The following is a 19,950-nucleotide window of genomic DNA, read 5'->3' on the forward strand; positions in this document are numbered from 1 at the left end:
CAGCCCCAGCCACTGCTGTGAATAAAGCTCTGTGGGTGTGTGGACTGTCTGGCTGCTCTGGCGTCTGAACAGCAGAGCTGAGCAGCTGCACCAGAGATCAGGAGGTTTGCAGATCCTGAAATATTGACTCCCAAGCCCTTGACAGAAAAAAGTCTGCTGTGTCCTGCTCTACACGAATCACAATTCACCCTGATGAGACAGGAGAGCAGGGCCCAAACAAGGCATGGTTAATCGGACTGAAGCAATGTTTTAGTTCCAAAACCTTTGTTGAAGTCCTGCAGAATCAGTGACAGACTGTAGCCAGGAAGTGTCTGCAGAAGGAGTCGGTAGCAGGCCTTCCCGCCAGGCTCCGGGATGCCGGGGGCCATGCGCTGCACGGGGGCCACCCACTTGAAGAAGATGGACTTGCAGTGGAAGCCGATCAACTCATAGAGCTCGGAGAAGATGCTGCACTGCTGAATTCTCTCCTAGGAACGCTGAAGCACAGGGAGAAAAGCAACAAGCATCTGAACGAAACATGTAAGTGAAAAAAGACACGTAAAAAAGGTTTTCCCATAAAACAGAGACCTGATGACACAGGAAGGAAGAGGAAGGCTGACTTCATGCACTGATGGGACCGGATGCAGAAATGCAGGGAAGCAGCGCTGTGCAGATGCTCCAGACCCCCTCCGGCCCCACCTCTCCACGTTCATCCTGTCCTTTTCCTAGAAAGGCCTGTATTCCCTGAAACAGAGGAATCTGCTCCCTACACATGAGACGCAGAGAAAGGAAGGAGCAAAAGAAAGGAAAAGTAAAGGAACAACGTTTCATCTAGACCCTAGTATTTGGGCAGGACTTTCACCAAAAACACATCTTCTCAAAGCACAGAGCACACAGTGAGAGGCTGACAGAGTGACTGCGACTTCTGCTCCTTAAGCACCAGCTACCTGCCAGCACACGCTGCGCCCCTTACTGAATCATTACAATCATCTCAGAAACTATTACTACCCCGTCTCACAGGCAAGGAAATCTGAAACTCGGGGAGGAATTATTATCATCCTGGACAATGTCCCATGACCCAGAATTGTCAGTGCCTCCACAGACCCTGGACTAAAATTCTCCACTTCACCATGGGCCCTGAGCCTCAGGCTGAGGCCACATCAGGTCTGCACGGGCCCAGAGCACGAGTATGTGGGACAGGGAATGGTCCCACTCGAAGTGCCAGGCCAAGGCCCTCAGAAACCTATGAAATGAAACCAAATCCCCAAACTCATTTCCAACCCACTGCCCTGTCCGGGAGGACGGCTCGGCACATCTGTGCTGTCACCTGTGCACAGGCTGAGAAAGGGGCCCAGACAGTGACGTGACATCCCAGTGGAAGTGGCTTGGAGACCGCTTCATCACAGGACAGACGCTCCCGGCTTCCAACGTTAACTCTCCATTCCATTTCCAACTGGAAAGTAAGTTTAGACTTGTTTTCCTCTCCTAGAAACAAAGAGAGTGGTAATATCAGCAGGAAACTCAAGACTGAGGAAGAGTCTCCTGGCCATCTGGAAGGATAGGCCGGGGAGGGAACAGAGACAGGGACCAGAAAGACCCGTGTTCCAGTCCAAAGTCTGCACGTCACTCGCTTTGACAGTTTACATTTTAATACAGGTGAAAAAATCTAATTATGATTGCTGGGAAAACTAATTGAAATAACGTATGCCACTAGCATACATCTAAAATCCTTAATGAGTGTCCCAGAAATGGAAGTGATCGTGGTTAGTTACTGTCTGCCAAGTCTTGGGTGCTAAGCCCACATCAGCCAGCCAGAGATGTGCCAGAGAATGCCTCACCAGCTAGCAGCCTTCTCCAACTTGGAAACTCACAGTGTCTGAAGAACAGGCAGTGGTGGATGCTTTGGGACACTCTGGAGGTAGCACTCCAGTGATGACTTTAAAAAGCTGGGGAGAATTTAGGGGACCATACATTTCAAATACAGAAAACACATTCCATGTCTGCCCACATTCATCTCTAGCCATGATGATTCAGAGAGGAAATACATATTCAAACGTACACCATTTTCCCACATAAGTGCATCAAAACAATTTGGAAAGAATGTAACTTTCTTCTCTAGATCACACAGCGGGGATTACAAGGTTTGTACTGAGAGCCCTACTTGTAAAACATCTGCTAACATAACTGGGTCCACTATCAGTCCATTCAAAGAGAAGGATGGAAAAGAACAAAGCCAAGCTAATACACTCCGGTCTTTGGTGGGTTACAATGTCACAAAGGAGACGGACAGGTCATCAAGGAACCACCCTGCCGTGATCACGGAGCCGGGTAACGGGGTTGGCGGCAAGATGTACGACGCAGCCGCTGCTGTGCCCGCACTTCTAGGCAGGTATCCAAAGTCACCTCTACATGGCGTCCAATGCTTGTGCCCACGTCCTCATCACCTGAGATGTATTTAAGAGAAATGAAAACTAATAAACGGAAAATACCTTTGGTGGGCACACCGTCCAAAGAGCAAAGTCACAGTTTGACAACTGGCCATCCCGGTTCCCTGGGATTCATTCTTGGAGAACCTTAAAAACCACTCCTCTGTCCTCAAGAAGTGCTGCCTACTTGTCCAATCTTTGGCTCAGGGATACAGCACGTTCACGTGGACTTCAATGTCTGCACAGATTTGACTGTCTTTCTCCAGGTTCATTTGTCCATTCTGAAGAGGCCTGAGTTAAGTCCATCTTCTGTAAGATCAATTCCCTCCAGTGAAACTCATCGAGCCTGCAATTAAAAGCCAACTGAACAGGACTGTCCTCAGCTAAAAATGTCACCCACCCTTCACTGCTTTCTTAATTTCCTTTCCTGGCTAATTGCAACAGACTAAAACCTCCCTCCACCCAGCTCCCCAACTATGTCAAACAGAAAGTAAGGTCCATAAAAGAGGAGACAACTCCATAGTCACCTCTGATCCTAGCATATACTAATGTCAATAAATAGAACTATGATTATGGATTCTTTCCTTTAAAACCTTTCTGGTTATTTAAATGAGACCTTGGAAGAGAGCTGTTTGGGTCTAGTATCATGATCCAGAAGACTCAGGAGGCCTTTTTCGGAATGGCTGTTCACTGATTCATTCAAAACACAACTTCTCATTACGGGAGGAGCTGTGATTTTCTGCCAGGATATTGTGGTCACTCTCATGCCAGAACAGCTTTAAACTAAATCCTTACTTTGGATTTGTTATTTTTCCCTGCTTCCCCAAAAATTGACTTTCCTTAATTTCTTGCCTTGAGGAATGATATTTTTCTTCCTTTCTAATTCACCCTTTATTAAACAGGATTCTCAGGATGTGCTTGGCCTTACATAGGATGAGCCATCCAACTCCCAGTTTGAGAGGCCTGGGGCTCACCTCCCGCCTTCCTGCCAGGGCAACTAACACTCAGTTCAGGAGCCAACCAGCACCCCAGGGCTTCTAAGGCTCGCGTATCTCCCAGAATCCCTGCTTTCTGGTATGACTTGGATTCTGAGGATTTCCCCTCACTTTCTTGAAAATTAGCTGTGCAGCTTGAAAGATGAGGAAGGAAGGATTTATTTCTTAATCAGCATTTTAAGGAACTTGTGTAATGAATGTTTTCACGAGTTTCTAGAAACCTCCATTGCCGAGACAGAAAACACAATAGATATTTTCTAAATTTAGGTACCATGTGCATTGTTTCTTTGCTTTTGTTTTCTTAACTACTAACACACATTTTTTAATTAAAAAAAATAAGGCCCAAAATAGGATAGAAACTTGAAGGGGCAAACAAAATTTAAGGGCAAAGAAAGAAAAATGATAAGTACTCTACAAAGTTAATATAATACATACACTATGGATCAGATCAGCAATTCTCAGTAACAGCTAATTGAAACATGACCATGAGTTAAACGTCTCTCCTGTCAGGAGATGACCAACAGATAATAGAATTAAAACAACAAATTAAAATTCTAAGTCTGGCGAGGTATAGAAGGCTACCAGCTAAATGTGTCTTCTTCTGGAAAAGAGGGAGGCTCACCAGCTCTTTGCTGTGGAGCCTGAGCCCAGGGGAGGGCGGTGAAGAACCGCCCTGTTAGTATCCAATTAACAAAGTGGGTGATGAATAAAGAGATGTGAGCTTTGATGACAGAGATGATACTACTATTCACTTGTCCTGTAAAGTATGTCTTCACGTTCAGTGATCAATACCTCGACGTCCTCAGGGATTGAGATTATAGGAAAATGCACTGCCCGGGCCCAGACCTCCTCTGTGAGCTTGTGACACTGCACTTAGATGTCTCAAGGGCAAGTCAAACTCCACCTGCAAAGAGCTGACTTCACGGTGCTCCTCCCATAGCCGTCCTGCCCAGGGCCCCTGTTTGGGAGGGAAGGTCTCTCTGCCCCTCCCAGCTCAGGCCCATCACTCACAGATGTGACTGGACCCCTCCTTCAGGGCTCAGATTTCCTCAGTCACCGAGCCCCACCACCCACACCTGACCTACCAGGTACTCACAGGCACTCCCTCAGCACTGACTCTGTGCTGGGGACCACGCTGCACACTGTGCGAATGTTATCTCACTGGATCTCCACAACAGTCCTGGGAATTGGGTACATCACTGCTTCAATTGATTAGATAAATTGTTTCACTTCCTTGAGTGCGTCATCCAAAGTGACACGTCTACTGAGCCACAAACATGGGACTGAAAACCACTTGAAAATTGAACACTGCTACACCTTGCAGCCACCCTACTCTGATTCGTCACATCACTTTCTGCCGAGCCTACTGAATGTTTGCAAGCATTCTACAAACACAAAAGTGATCTACGAGAGCACCCCACTCCCCTACTTAAAATCTGTCAATGACGGTCCACTGCTCTTCAGAGAAAGCCTCACCAGGCCTGAGCACAGCCCAACGGCACGGCATCCTCGTTCCCTGCGTGGCCACGCTGCCTCACCCACCACGCAGCACAGTACCGTGTCCAGGACTGGGATGCTGACTCCGTACAACACGGGGCTCGTCTCACTCGAACAATGATCACCCTCTTCAGTGGTCACCCTCTTCAATGCTGACTCTCAGAAAAATGTTTTCTCAGGATGAATCAATATCTTTTTCCTTACAACTTCCAGTCATTGATAATGAGCTCCCCCAAAAAGAGAGAAGACTTAATCCTCAGTCTCCTTATCTGTAAAGTGGGAATAGCAAGGAAATATGTAAGATTTTCAGAGAAATAAATTTCATGTGAGACTGAGGGACAATTCCCAACATACAGTAAGCACTCAATATGGGCTTACTTAGTATTAATAAGAATATGTTGCATTCCAGCAACCTTAAATCAATGTTTTATGGCTTTGTCCAACAGACTACTGACAAACAGTTGGACGAACCCCTTTGAGCAGATCAGCACAAGTGTATTGGGAGAGGTAAGTGCTGCCTCCAGTTACAGCTCAAACTCTTACATGTTGTTTGAGCATTTAGTTGTCGTTATTGAATAAAGACAGGTGTTCTTTAGTCAAAGCTCCTGAAACATAAATCTTCAAAGATAGATACAAATTAGGTTTCAAGTACAACATTCTCACTAGAAATTATTTGAAAATGATAGTCTTAGCTCCTCTGTACATCAAAAGGGCATGTTCTTAATGTATCTGACTATATACACTGAAAGGATTGTTTAAAGGAATTAAGATGAAGCCATCCTAAATAAGTTCTCAGTATCATCTGCACAAAGCCCCACCCAAGGGTCTCATTTCTCACTTCCACATAGGTGTTGAGGTAGTTTAACCTGGGTCTTGGTTTTTTATAACACAGGGGAGGGAAGAGTTGTGGATAGATTTATGTAGCAAATATAAACCTAGTGTATTTGATGTGTAGGAATCCTAGAAATAAACAAATTGATATATAGTCCCACCCTTAAGAAGCTCAGCCTTCCCATTTACAACAGCATTAAAAATAAAATGGGAGATACATTTAACAAAAATTTACAAGATTTGTACATTGAACAATTTGAAGTATCACTGAAAAAATTTTAGAAGATCTACATATATGGAAGACATCCCATGTTCATGGAATAGTAGACAATATTATTAAAAATGTTAAGACTCCCCAAAGTGATCTACAAATTCAGTGGAATTGCTATCAAAATTCCAGCTGACTTCTTTGCAAAAATTGAAAAACTGATCCCAAAATTCATATGGAAGTGCTAGGGGCCCAGGACAGCCAAAGCAATCTTGAAGAAGCAGAGCAAAGTGGGAGGAGTCACTTTAAATTTTACTACAAATCTATAGTACTGAAGTCATTATGGTACTGTCATAAGTTTGGATACATAAATCTATGAGACACAGTAAAAATTCCAGGGGGGAAACTTACATTTACAGTCAGTTTTCAACAAGGGTGCCAACAACACTCCATTGAAAGAATAGTCTATTCAATGAATGGTGCAGGGAAAGCTGGGTATCTGCAGGCAAAAGAATGAATTTAGATTCTGAAACCCCCTATTGTATATAACAAATAAAAATTAATTGAAAATGGATCACAGACAGAAACGTAAAATCTACACCGATAAACTTTCTAAAAGAAGACATAGTATAAATCTTTGTGGTCCTAGGATAGGTTATGGTTTCCTAGATACAATACCAAGAGCAGAAGTGATAAAAAAAAACCAGATAAACTGGACTTCATCAAAATTAAAACCACTTGTTACAAAAGACATCATCAAGAAAGTGAAATGAAAGGGGAAGTGGGTAGCTCAAGTGATAGAGTGCATGCTTGGCAAAAAATAAATAAATAAATTAAATAAATGAATAAATCTAATTACCTCCCCTATAAAGAAATTGTCTTAATGTTTAAAAAAAGTAAAGTGGAATGACAATCTACAGAATAGTAGAAAAAATTTGCAAAGCATATATCTAATAACAGACTAGTATCCAGGATATAAAACGAATGCTTACAACTGACCAATACAAAGAAAATCGACCCAATTTTTAAATTTACCAAGGAATTAAATAGATACACAAATGGCCAATAAGCATATGAATAGATGCTCAGCATCACTAGTCAAATCAAAATCAAAATGAGATCTCATTTTACACCCGCTAGGATGGTTATAATCAAAACACGGACAATAACAAATGTCGGTCAGGAGGCAGAGGAAAGGGAACCCTCAATATGCAGCCATTGGAAAGGGACAATGGTGCAGCTTCTTTGGAAAAGTCTGGTGTTTCCTCGAAAGTTTAGTGTTATCATATGGCTCAGCAATTCTACTCCTACATATAGGGTCATCCCTCAGTATCCTCGGGGGATTGGTTTCAGGAACCCACCACCCTGGATTCCATAATCCAAGGATGTTCGAGTCCCTTTACAACCAGCCATCTGGATCCATGAAGTGGAAACTACAGCTATGGCGGGCCAACTGTGCAGCCAACAGAATGAAAACATATTCTCACAAAAGCTTGCACATCAATATTCATGGCAGTATCATTCAGAGTAGCCAAAGGTTACAAACAATATCCATCCATCAATGAATGGGTAAAAAAATTATCAAGAATAGTCCCAAAAAATTTTGGAAATTGAATCTTTGACAAAGGAGGTGAGAACATACAATGGAGTAAAGACAGCCTCTTCAGAAAATGGTGTAGGGAAAACTGGACAGCTGCATGTAAATCAATGAAGTTAGACTACTCCCTCACAGCACACACAAAAATAAATTCAAAATGGCTTAAAGACTTAAACATGTAGACAAGACACTACAAACCTCTTAGAAGAAAACGTAGGCAAAACATCTGACATGCATCTCAGCAATGTTCTCCTAGAGCAGTCTACTCAAGCAATAGAATTACAAGCAAAAATATACAAGTGGGGTCTAATTAAACTTACAAGCTTTTGCACAGCAAAGGAAAGAGTAAGCAAAACCAAAAGACAACCTATGGAATGGGAGAAAATATTTACAATAAATGAGACTGTCAAGGGGTTAATTCCCAGAATATACAAACAGCTTTTACACTTGATAAGAAAGAAAAATAAACAATTCAATCCAAAAATGGGCAGAAGTGCTAAAGAAACTTTTCTCCAATGAAAACATGCAAATGGCCAATAGGCACATGAAAAAATGCTCAATATCATTATCAGAGAAATGCAAATCAAAACTACAATCAAGTATCACCTCACACCAGTCAGAATAGCCATCATTCAGAAGTTCACAAACAATAAATGCTGGAGAGGCTGTGGAGAAAGTGGAACCCTCTTACACTGTGGTGGGAATGCAGTTTGGTGGAGCCATTGTGGAAAACAGTATGGAGATTCACCAAAAGACAAAAAATTGACTTCCCCTATGACCCAGCAATCACACTCCTGGGCATATATCCAGAAGTAACCCTAATTCAAAAAGACACTTTCCCCCAAATGTTCACAGCAGCACTATTTACAATAGCCAAGACATGGAAACAACCTAAATGTCCACTGACAGATGACTGGATAAAGAGGTTGCAGTATATTTATACCATAGACTACTACTCAGGCATAAAAAATAATAAAATAATGCCATTTGCTGTAACATCAATGGATCTGGAGAATGTCATTCTAAGAGAAGTAAGCCAGAAAGAGAAAGAAAAATACCATATGAGATCGCTCATATGTGGAATCTTAAAAAAAAAAAAGAAAAACAAAGAAAGAGAAACTTATCTACAGAGCAGAAACAGACACAGAGACATAGAAATCAAACTATGATTACCAGAGGGGAGACGGTGTGGGAAGGGATAAATTGCGAGTTCAAGGTTTGCAGATACTGATTTTGTATAGAATAAACAGCAAGTTTATACTGTATAGTACAGGGAAATATGTTTAATATCTTATAGTAACTTATGTTGAAAAAGAATATGAAAATGAATACATGTATATTCCTATATAACTGAAGTGTTGTGCTGTAAACAAGAAACTGATGCAACATTATAAACTGACTAGACTTCAATGAAACTATTTTTAAATAGACCAAAAACAAAAAAAAAAGAAAAAAGATATTATTAAACCAAAAGAATAAATTACTGTTTCAGGCTACAACATGGATGAACCTTAAAAAAGTATGCTGAAATAAGCCAGACACAAAAGGACAAATACTGCCCTTTTAGGTGAAGTGTATCTAAGTGTTCATTGTACTAATCCTGTAAATTTTCCGGAAGTTTCAAGTCTATCAAATTAAAAATAAAGTGTATTATTCATTAAAAACATAAAACGATTCCTCACAGGAGGGCTTTAAATAATAAATGAAGAAATGCATGTAAATCTCCTGGAACAACACTTTGCACGTCCACAGACAGTCACTGCTGTCACTGCCACTCAGAAGTTGGTACCAGCGCTGATGAGAGCTGCCTCCACTCGCTGCCCTGTAGACAGGAGTGAGGGCCTTGGCTCTGACAGGCAGGGTGACCTGGAACCTGAGTCAGACACAGCCACGCCCCAGACTCTGTGTTACCCAACTTTCTTATACAAACTGCTACATGTAACGTAAACACGCTAGAGGGATGTATCTTACAACATAGGCAATACAGTCAATGATTTACAATAACTATAAATGGAGCAACTATTGTACACCTGAAACATATCATATTGTAAATCAGTTATACCTTTAGAAAAAATTAAAAAATAATGTAAAAATGTTATAACTTTAATATCAGTCCGGTTTTTAAGTAACTACTAAACAGCTTAGAATGTATAAAAGCATTTAAGTGTGATATTTATTTACATAAATATTTACTTTCACCCTCCTGCTAAAAGAGAATTTAAACAATTTTTTAAACACAGCTTAACAACCATAACAAAAAGACAAAAGTGAGAGTGAAAAGAATATGGAGATTCAATAATTAAATGAAACCAGGGGGAGGTAAAGTCATAAAAATGGATGCCATGAAGTCAGGGTAAGTGTTAAAGGCCAATTAGAAATTCAGCTGTAAGATTTTTGGCAGCTAAAGCAAAAAGAAAAAGATGAAGGGGCGGGTGGTAGAGCTCAGTGTTAGAGCATGTGTATATCATACACGGGGTCTGGATTCAAGCCCCAGATGGACTTTAGATGGACTTTAGACTCAACCCTCACCCTCCAGGAAATTCAAAATACACACCGACAGAGTGCTATGGACAAGATTTTTTTTTTTAAACAAATTCCTGAAACACTAGCAGGTCTTGGTTCTACTGAGACACAAATGGATTATGTGTATAATGTTTCACAAAAGCCTTAAAATATTATCACCCCAACTTGACACATCAAGAAACTGAGGTAGAGAAGTTTATCACATTGTACAAGATTAAAGAGAGGACACGACAGACACCATATTTAAATCCAAGCCCCTGCTCCACTGCTCACACTAGAAAGTGTGACATACTGCCGCTTTCCTGCCCTCTCCCTGCAATAAATCTCTGAAGAGTCTTTTCTGTGCCACCTGGAATCACAATCACATCAATTTTCCACAAACAGCAATGTCACTCCTTGGAGGACGTATCAAAATCTAAAGGGTTGGGATGGGAGGAGAGATTTGCATTTTCTGTTTCTCAAAGGAAATATGGCTTTAAAAGAAACTGAAAATCACTTATCTAGTCTAAGCCCTCATTGTGCAGAGAAAGAAACGGAGGGTCAGAAGAGATGAGGAAAGGTCCTCATTAATAAATATTGCCTCAGCGCAGCACCAAGCCAGCCCTGGGAACTTCTAGGGGAGGATCTGGGAGGCCCAGGAGAATGAGTGTTAGAAAACGGAAAGAGAAGAAGCATAAAAGACCCTGTCTCTACACCACCATACCATGAAATTCCACCAAATTACCCATTATGGGTGCAGCCAATATTAAGGTGGGCTAAACAGGTTATAGAAACCTGGAAGTCTCAACCATAGTGGAAATTCCAACATTTACTATGTTGTTTTCCCAGTTCAAGCATCAACTCAGTGGGCACTCTGTACCAGGGAGTACACTAGGCCTGGAGTTCTCCCAAATACAGATCTCTATTACCATGTGTGCAAACAACATAAAGGCCACCAGAAGAAAAGTGCCCACAGATAAGATGGAATTACTGAAGCTGAAAGCAGCCAAAGAGCATATATTACTAGGAAAAACGGTGCTGCTAGAAATGGACTCATGGACATAGAAAGCAAACTGTGGTTAGCAGCCAGGAAAGGGGGGATTAACAGATGCACATTAATAAATATAAAATAAATGACAAGGACCTACTATATAGCACAGGGAACTATATTCAATTTCTTGTAATGACTTGTACTAAAAACAATCTAAAACTTATGTATATACATATGCATATGTTTATAACTGAATTTCTGCTGTACACCTGAAACTATCATTGTAAATTGACTACACTTCTATAAAAAATAATTTTAAAAAATAAGTAAAAATAAAAGCAACGCCATTAAGAAAAAATAAAAGAATACTCTAATCCCCTTAGCTGTAGGTGCTGGAGAATCCTGGTTGCAAGTACCAAGTCCACTGGATCACTCCAGCACTGGCTGTCACTCTTTCTGACCATCAGAGAGTCACTTGGCTTCACTGAGGTTACTTTCCTCCCCTGTGAAAGGCAACAGTAGCAACTAACGATGTATAGAATCTCATCATTCACAAGCCCAAAAATTAGTGAGGGCTTCCCATGGGCCAGGCTCTGGAGAGATGGAAAGATACGGTTCCAGATATATTCATGTTTAGAAGAAATTTATGCCATAAAGACATTAATTCTTCCTGTTTTGATAGACAAATGCATTGCAATTCTGATTAGAATTCCTACCAGATTTTTCATGGAATGTAACAAGTTATTTTATGGTCAGGAATAGCCAAGAACCTTCTTTAGAACCACCACTGGAGAGGGGTGGATAGGTCACTCATTTCCTCTGGTATTTCTGATGTGATGAAACGTTCTGGAATAATAATTGTTGCACAACTGTGAATATGCTAAAAGCTGCTGAATTGTACCATATAAATGGATGGACTTCATGGTGTGTGAAAAATATCACAATAAAGCTGTTATATGAAAAAATATTTCTTGACAATTATTTTTCCCTCTATACTACTAGTCTGCCCTACAATTTAAGAAAAACAAAAAACCAAAACAAGCCAAACTGTGCCAGGAGCTCTTTAGGACTGCAATATCCCTGGGTCTCCAACGCCCCTGGTGGTGCTGTTCCTGTTAAAATACCCTAGCTGGGCTGCTCTAGTTAGGGACGGTAACTATCTTTTTAAAATCGACGGTCACACGTTTCACCCTGGGAGAGGGAAGGAAGGAGGATGTCACAGCCTCATAGCTTCAGCACATTTTTAACTGAACCAAGCCCTGCTTTCAACACTGTAATCCCTCGCACTATAAAAAAAGTGACATAAACAAGCACCGCCATCATAACACCTGAAAGTGTTCAAGATACTTACCTGCGGCAGAAACACTGAGGGAGGAGATAGAAGCTCGCTCAACACTGAGGATCCCTTTTCCCGACTCCACTAGGAGAAGCTGGGCGTTACAGCCGGGGGCTCTCAGCCGGGGGAGCAGTGCCCACGCCACTGAGCTGGTCCTGAGGGAGCGGGAAAGGGAGAGGAGGGCAGCCCCGGGGTCGCGGGGCAGGGAAAGCGGGGGGTTGGGGACGCGGGCTGCAGCCCCGCTCGGAGTCCAGCCCCAGCCCCAGCCGCCCGCCCCCATCCGGGTCGGCAGACCACGCCCGCCCGGGACACAGCCCGCCCAGGTGTGGGGACTGCCCGGCGGCCGAGGAGAGGAAGCCCGGGAGGAGAGGACTCGCGGGCGGGAGAGGGGAAGGGGACGCCACCCGCGGACTGAGTGGTGCCCGGCTGGGTGAGAGGCGGCAGGTGCACACCTGGCCCTGGACAGGTTTGGCCGGGGCCCCGGGGCAGGTGGCGCAGGCAGAGGGGTCTGGCCCGAGCAATTCAGCTGAACACAGGCTGACTGGCGCCCTGGGGGGCTGTGACACGCAGACCGCCCTCTCGCAGTCGCCTGACCCCTTTCCCGGGAAACCCCACGTTGCACTTCCACAGCCGGTGACCCCGGCCCAGGGCAGGAGCCAAAGGCCTACCGGGCGACAGAGCTGAGAAGGTTTTGGGGCCGATTCCTGGCTCGGAGCTGGAGCTTCCAACTCGGGGTCCAGCTGGCACTGACTGCCCATGCGCAGGAGGGCCAGCGATCCTCTGGGTTCTGTGAGGGAAGGTGGGGCAGCGAGGGAGGGAGAAGATGGGAGGGGGAGGGGAGGAGGGGAAAAGTGGAGGGAGACAGATGGACAGGAAGAGCAGAGAAAAGGGAGGGATCTGGAGAGGGGAGGGGAGTAGCGGAGATGGAGAGAAAAAGCTTTACCTCTGGGGGCACCCCGAAGGAGGAGGCAGTCCTGCCTCTGTACCCTTCTGTAACCCTTCAAGGCCCGCAGCTCACGTTTTACCTCTCTGATCCAGCCCTCCTTCCGATGCTTCTGCAGAACCCCTAGGGTTATCACACCCATTGCCCCACACGGAGCTTGGTTTTCTGTTTCTCTGGGAACCAAGCACCCGCAGGTGTTGTCGCTCAGAACTACCTTGGGAAGGGTACATATTCCCCTTTTACACGCTGGGAAACAGGCAGGCACGATCTCTGCCTTAGCTCCACTGTCCCAGGTGTTGGGCTGGCGGGGAGCGGGGTGGTACAAGATCAGAGCCCCAGACAGAGCAGACTGCCTGAGTGTTGGTGCATAGTCCCCATCCCTCCTGGGTAAACCACACCCCACCCTAGTGGAACCATCAAGGGCTCACAGTAGTTCCCTGGGTGTGGGAGAGCTATCCTCATGTGAAGGAAAAGCCAAGCTGGGCTAACAAGCTAAGTCACAAATCTAAGTGTGATAAGTGTCGGTTTACTGATCTAAATTCTGCTGGGCTAACTCATAAATCTGAGGTTTAGTGTCAGTTTACTGGGCTTACAAGCTAACTCGTAAATCCAAGCTCAACAATTGTCAGTAACCTGAACTATTACAAGTAGATAAGCTCTAGTGTACTGATTCCTTGCTTTTTGTTGTTTGAGCCTTATTGGCTAATACCCCCTTACTTGTAATTAACCCTTTAAAACCTCATGTGCACGTCTCGGGGTGCTCATAACTTCGGAGCAGAAACCAGTCTGAGTCCGCCGGCATAATAAATCTGAGTACACCAACACTCCGAGTGGTGCTTGTTTCTTGGCTGGCCTGTTGTTTCCATAACACTCAGTTCCAGTGCCCAGCTTGCTAGGTAGATAAGAGTGTTACCAAATCCAAATTCATTCTCCTCAGTGCAGGACAGGCCAATAAGTTGGGAGACCAGGTGTTGGAGCATGGAATAGCAAGTTTCTGTAGACCTAGATGGCAAACTAATGTCCTGGAAAACCATCTCCCCAAGTCAGAATTCAGGCTCCTTTCCTACATGCTTGGTTGTTGCAATCTTCTTGGTGTAGGAATTCCTTATCTTTAGAATCCTTTGTTCTTGCAGCTATCTGCCTGGGTCAGATCCCTGTAAACCTCCAACAAAACAAACGTTATTTTCTATTCTGCAATTTGTTATCTTTTTATGAATGAAAAAGTGTTAAATATCCTTAAAGGTCAGGGCCTTCAGAATAGGCTCTCCTATATATTTCAGGCTCTAGGCAACATTGTTTTACAAGCAAGATGAAGCCTAGGAGACAGAGCATAGGGTTAAAGTCAAAGGAACAGATCTAATATGGAGTCAGATTTGTTCTGTTCTATTACCCAGGCAGAAGCCACTTGAGGATTTAAATCCCTTTAAGTTAAAAATAACTAAAACTTTAAAGGAATTTACATACATAGGTGGAAATGTGCATAGCCTATCTGGAAAATCACACAAAGATTAGTAAATAGTGGCATCTCCAGGGAGGGCTGAAAGAAGAGAGCATGAGAGGAAACTTCTTTCACTTGTGTATTTTTGTGCTCTGTTTGAATTTTTTAAAAAAATTTGCATGTATTTCTTTTTCAGTTAAAAAAATGTGTAATCGAGCAAAGGAGTAATTAGCTCAGCAAATACAGCAGCCATGGAATCACTGAGTCATCACTTTTGATTTAAGCCAGGAAGCATTTATTGACTCTCTCCAATGTGCCCAGTGGTGTTTTAAGACTTCTTTTATTATTTTTATTAATTATTATTATTATTATTATTATTATTATTATTTCTGTTATTGTTATTCTATGAAATAATAACAAGGTATCCCTCACCCCTGCCCATGGCTGGTGGAAAACCAACTGAGTTTTTATTGAGTTGTTTTCCAAGGAGTAGAGATGAGTTATAAACAGAGCACATCTTCAGGGCAAAACAGTCGGAGTGGTTTTCCAGCACGCCAGACAGCTATGAAGGGTTTTCAATAGAGGCGCCCAGAGGCTGAGAGAGAAAGCCTCCAGGACCCTACCAAAAGCTGCCCAAACTGCCTTCTCCATGGTACTACTGAAATAGGAAAAAACAAATCTGACTCCATATTTGATCTGTTCCTTTGACTTTAACAAAGCCAAGTTAATACGCTCTGGTCTTTTCATGGGTTATGATGTCACAGAGGAGACGGACAGGTCAACAAGGGACCACTCTGCCGTGATCACGGATCCGGGGAGCGGGATGGGCGGTAAGATGTATGATGCAGCCATAGCTGTGCCCGTGCTTCTAGGCAGGTACACAAAGTCACCTCGACAAGGTGTCAAACACTTGTGCCCACGTCCTCATCACCTGACATGTATTAAAGAGAAATGAAAACCTATAAAAGTCCAATATACTTGGTGGGTACACCGTCGAAAAAGCAAAGTCACAGTTTGACAACTGGCCATCTCGGTTCCCTGGGATTCATTCTTGGAGAACCTTAAAAACCACTCCTCTGTCCTCAAGAAGTGCTGCATATTTGTCCTATCTTTGGCTCAGGGTTCGAGCACATTCAAGTGAACTTCAATGTCTGCACAGATTTGACTGTCTTTGTCCAGGTTCACTTGTCCATTCTAAAGAGGCCTGAGCTAAGTCCATCCTCCATAAGATCTATTCCCTCCAGTGACAGCTCATTGAGCCTGCAATTAAAAGCCAACTGAACAAGACTGTCTGTCCTCAGGTAAAAAGTTCACCCACCCTTCACTGCTTTCTTAATCCCCTCTCCTGGCTAATTGCAACAGACTAACACCCCCCTCCACCAAGCTCCCCGACTATGTCAGTTTGTCTCCCCAAGGAGAAAGTAAGATCCATAAAAGAGGAGACAACTCCATAGTCACCTCTGAATTCCTAGCATATAGTAATGTCAATAAATAGAACTATGATTATGGCTTCTTTCCTTTAAAACCTTTCTGGTTATTTGAATGAGACCTTGGAAGAGAGGTGTTTGCGGTCCAGTATCTTGATCCACAAGACTCTGGAGGCCTTTTTCGGAATGGCTGCTCACTGATTTATTCAAACCACAGCTTCTCATTCCAGGAGTAGCTGTGCTTCTCTGCCAGGAGTTTGTGGTCACTCTCATGCCAGAACAGCTTTAAACAATATCCTTACTTTGGATTTGTTATTTTTCCCCTCTTCCAACAAAATTGACTTTCCTTACTGTCTTGTCTTGAGGAATTTTTTTCCTAGTTCACCCTATAGTAAACCATGCTTCTCGGGTTCTGCTTGGCCTTACATATGATCAGTCATCCAACTCCCAGTGTGAGAGGCCTCGGGCTCACCTCCTGCCCTCCTGCCAGGGCAACTGAAACTCAGTACAGGAGCCAACAGGCACCCCAGGGCTTCTAAGGCTCACGTATCTCCCAGAATCCCTGCTTTCTGGTTTGTCTTGGCTTCTGAGGATTTCCCCTCACTTTCTTGACAATTAGCTGTGCAGCTTGAAAGATGAGGAAGGAAGGTTTTATTTCTTAATTAGCATTTTAAGAAACTTGTGTAATGAAAGTTTTCACGAGTTTCTACAACACTCCATTGCCAAGACAGAAAACACAATGGATATTTTCTAAGTTTAGCTATCATGTGTATTTTTTCTTTCATTCTCTTAACTACAACAGACATTTTTATATTAAAAAAAATAAGGCCCCAAATAGGATAGAGACTTGAAGGGGCATACAAAATTAAAGGGCAAAGACAGAAGAATGATAAATACTCTACAAGGTTAATATAATACTTACACTATGGATCAGATCAGCAATTCTCAGTAACAGCTAATTGAAATATGACCATGATGTAAAACGTCTCTCCTGTCAGGAGATGGCTAACAGAAAATAGAATTAAAACAACAAACTAAAATTCTAAGTCTGGCGAGGTACAGAAGGCTACCAGCTAAATGTGTCTTCTTCTGGAAAGGAGGGAGTCTCACCAGCTCTTTACTGTGGAGCCTGAGCCCAGGGGAGGGCGGTGAAGTGAGCTCTGTAAGTACCCAAATAGCAAAGTGAGTGATGAATAAAGAGACGTGAGCTTTGATGAAAGAGATGATACTACTATTCACTTGTCCTGTAAAGTATGTCTTCACGTTCAGTGATCAATATCTCAGCATCCTCAGGGATTAAGATTATAGGAAAATTCACAGCCCAGGCCCAGACCTAAACTTTCAGCTTGTGACACTGCACTTAGATGTCTCAAGGGCAACTCCAACTCCACCTGCAAAGAGCTGACTTCACGGTTCTCCTCCCATAGCCGTCCTGCCCTGGGCCCCTGGTCTGGGGGCAAGGTCTCTCTGCCTCTCCCAGCTCAGGCCCATCACTCACAGATGTGACTGGACCCCTCCTTAAGGCCTCAGATTTCATCAGTTACCGAGGCCCACCACCCACACTTGTCCTACCAGATACTCACTGGCACTCACGCAGCACTGACTCTGTGCTGGGGACCACGCTGCACACTGCGAACACGTTATCTCACTGGATCTCCACAGCAGTCCTGGGAGGTCGGTACATCACTGCTTGAATTGATTAGATAAATTGTTTCACTTCCTTGAGTGCATCATCCAAAGTGACATGGCTACTGAGCCACAAACATGGGACTGAAAACCACTTGAAAATTCTACACTCCTACACCTGGCAGCCACCCTACTCTGACTCATCACATCACCTCCTGCTGAGCCTTCTAAATGTTTCTAACCATTCTACAAGACAAAAGTGATCTACAAGAGCACCCCACTCCCCTACTTAAAATCTGTCAATGACAGTCCACTGCTCTTAGGAGAAAGCCCCCCCGGGCCTGAGCACAGCCCAACGGCCTGGCATCTGCGTTCCCTGCATGGCTGCGCTGCCTCACCCACCATGCAGCACTACACTGGCTGTGCCCAGGACAAGGATGCTGACTCCGTACAACCCGGGGCTCATCTCAATCAAACAATGATCACCTTCTTCAGTGTTCACCCTCTTCACTGCTGACTCTCAGAAAAATGTTTTCTCGGGGTGAATCAATATCTTTTTCCTTACAACTTCCCATCATTGATAATGAGCTCCACCCAAAAGAAAGAAGACCTAATTCTCAGCCTCCTTATCTGTAAAGTGAGAATAACAAGGAAATATGTGAGGTTTTAAGTGAAATAATATTCATGTGAGGCTGAGGGACAATTCCCAACATACAGTAAGAACTCAATATGTGCTTACTTAATATTAATAAGAATATATTGCATTCCAGCAATCTTAACTCAGTGTTTTATGGCTTTGTCCAACAGACTACAGATAAATTGTTGGACGAACCCCTTTGAGCAGATCAGCCCAAGCATGCTGGTAGAGGTAAGCGCTGACTCCAGTTACAGCTGCAGCCACCCAGCACTACGGGGCGGGGGCAGTTTGCTCAAACTCTTACATGTTGCTTGAGCATTTAGTTGTCATTAATGAATAAAGACATGTGTTCTTTAGTCAAAGCTCCTGAAACATAAATCTTCAAAGACTGATTCAAATTAGATTTCAAGTACAACAGTCTCACTAGAAATTATTTGAAAATGATAGTCTTAGCTCCTCTGCACATCAAAAGGCATGATCTTAATGTATCTGACAACACCGAAAGTGTTGTTTAAAAGAAATTAAGATGAAGCCATCCTAAGTAAGCTCTCAGTATCATCTGCACAAAGCCCCACAAAAATGTCTCATTTCTCACTTCCACATAGTTGTTCAGGTAGCTTAACCTGGGTCTTGGTTTCTTGTAACACGGGGGTGGTAAGAGTTGTGGATAGATTTATGTAGCAAATATAAACCTAGGGGATTTGCTGTGTAGGAATCCTAGAAATAAACAAATTGATGTATAGTCCTACCCTCAAGAAGCTCAGCCTTTCCATTTACAACAGCATTAAAAATAAAATGAGAGATACATTTAACAAAAATTTACAATATTTGTACATTGAACATTTTGAAGTATCACGGAATTAAAATTTAAAAGATCTACATATATGGAAGACATCCCATGTTCATGGAATGGTAGACAATATTGTTTAAAATGTTAAGACTCCCCAAAGTGACCTACAAATTCAGTGGAATCGCTATCAAAATTCCAGCTGACTTCTTTGCAAAAATTGAAAAACATACCAAAATTCATATGGAAGTGCAAGGGGCCCAGGACAGACAAAACAATCTTGAAAAAGCAGAGAAAATTTGGAGGACTCACTTTAAAGTGTACTAAAAATCTATAGTACTAAGTCATTATGGTACTGACATAAGTTTTGATAAATAAATCTATGAGACACAATAAAAATCCAGGGGGAAATATCTTACATTTACAGTCAGTTTTCCACAAGAGTGCCAACAACACTCCATTGAAAGAATAGTCTATTCAACAAATGGTGCAGGGACACCTGGGTATCTGCAGGCAAAAGAATGAATGTGGAATCTGGATCCCCATATTTTATATAACAAATAAAAATTAATTCAAAATGGATCACAGACAGAAATGTAAAAACTAAACTTATAAACTTTCTAAAAGAAGACACAGTATAAATATTTGTGGCCCTAGGATAGGCTTTGGTTTCCTAGATACAATACGAAGAGCACAAGTGATAGAAGAAAAAAGCAGATAAACTGGACTT

The 19,950-nt window shown here is 42.9% G+C and overlaps 1 long non-coding RNA gene across 3 annotated transcripts in view; it reads right to left on the bottom strand.

Annotated features, from left to right (window-relative positions):
• Positions 1-492: 492 nt before the first annotated feature.
• The window catches only part of LOC135319032 (uncharacterized), a 35,064-nt gene continuing 15,606 nt past the window's right edge, over positions 493-19,950 (bottom strand). Inside the window, exons 2-8 of one of the 3 annotated variants that reach the window (XR_010377603.1) lie at positions 13,031-13,259; positions 12,378-12,517; positions 6,348-6,435; positions 4,877-5,166; positions 2,469-2,751; positions 1,307-1,464; positions 493-745 (exon numbers count right to left, since the gene is read on the bottom strand). This is a non-coding gene — a long non-coding RNA (uncharacterized LOC135319032). Of the gene's footprint in view, positions 1,465-2,468; positions 2,752-4,876; positions 5,167-6,347; positions 6,436-12,377; positions 12,518-13,030; positions 13,260-17,753; positions 17,857-19,950 lie in introns of all 3 variants that reach the window. The other 2 variants (XR_010377604.1, XR_010377602.1) reach the window with 2 other exon arrangements.

The sequence above is a fragment of the Camelus dromedarius genome, chromosome 23 (assembly GCF_036321535.1).
Source record: "Camelus dromedarius isolate mCamDro1 chromosome 23, mCamDro1.pat, whole genome shotgun sequence".
NCBI classification, from domain to species: domain Eukaryota; kingdom Metazoa; phylum Chordata; class Mammalia; order Artiodactyla; family Camelidae; genus Camelus; species Camelus dromedarius.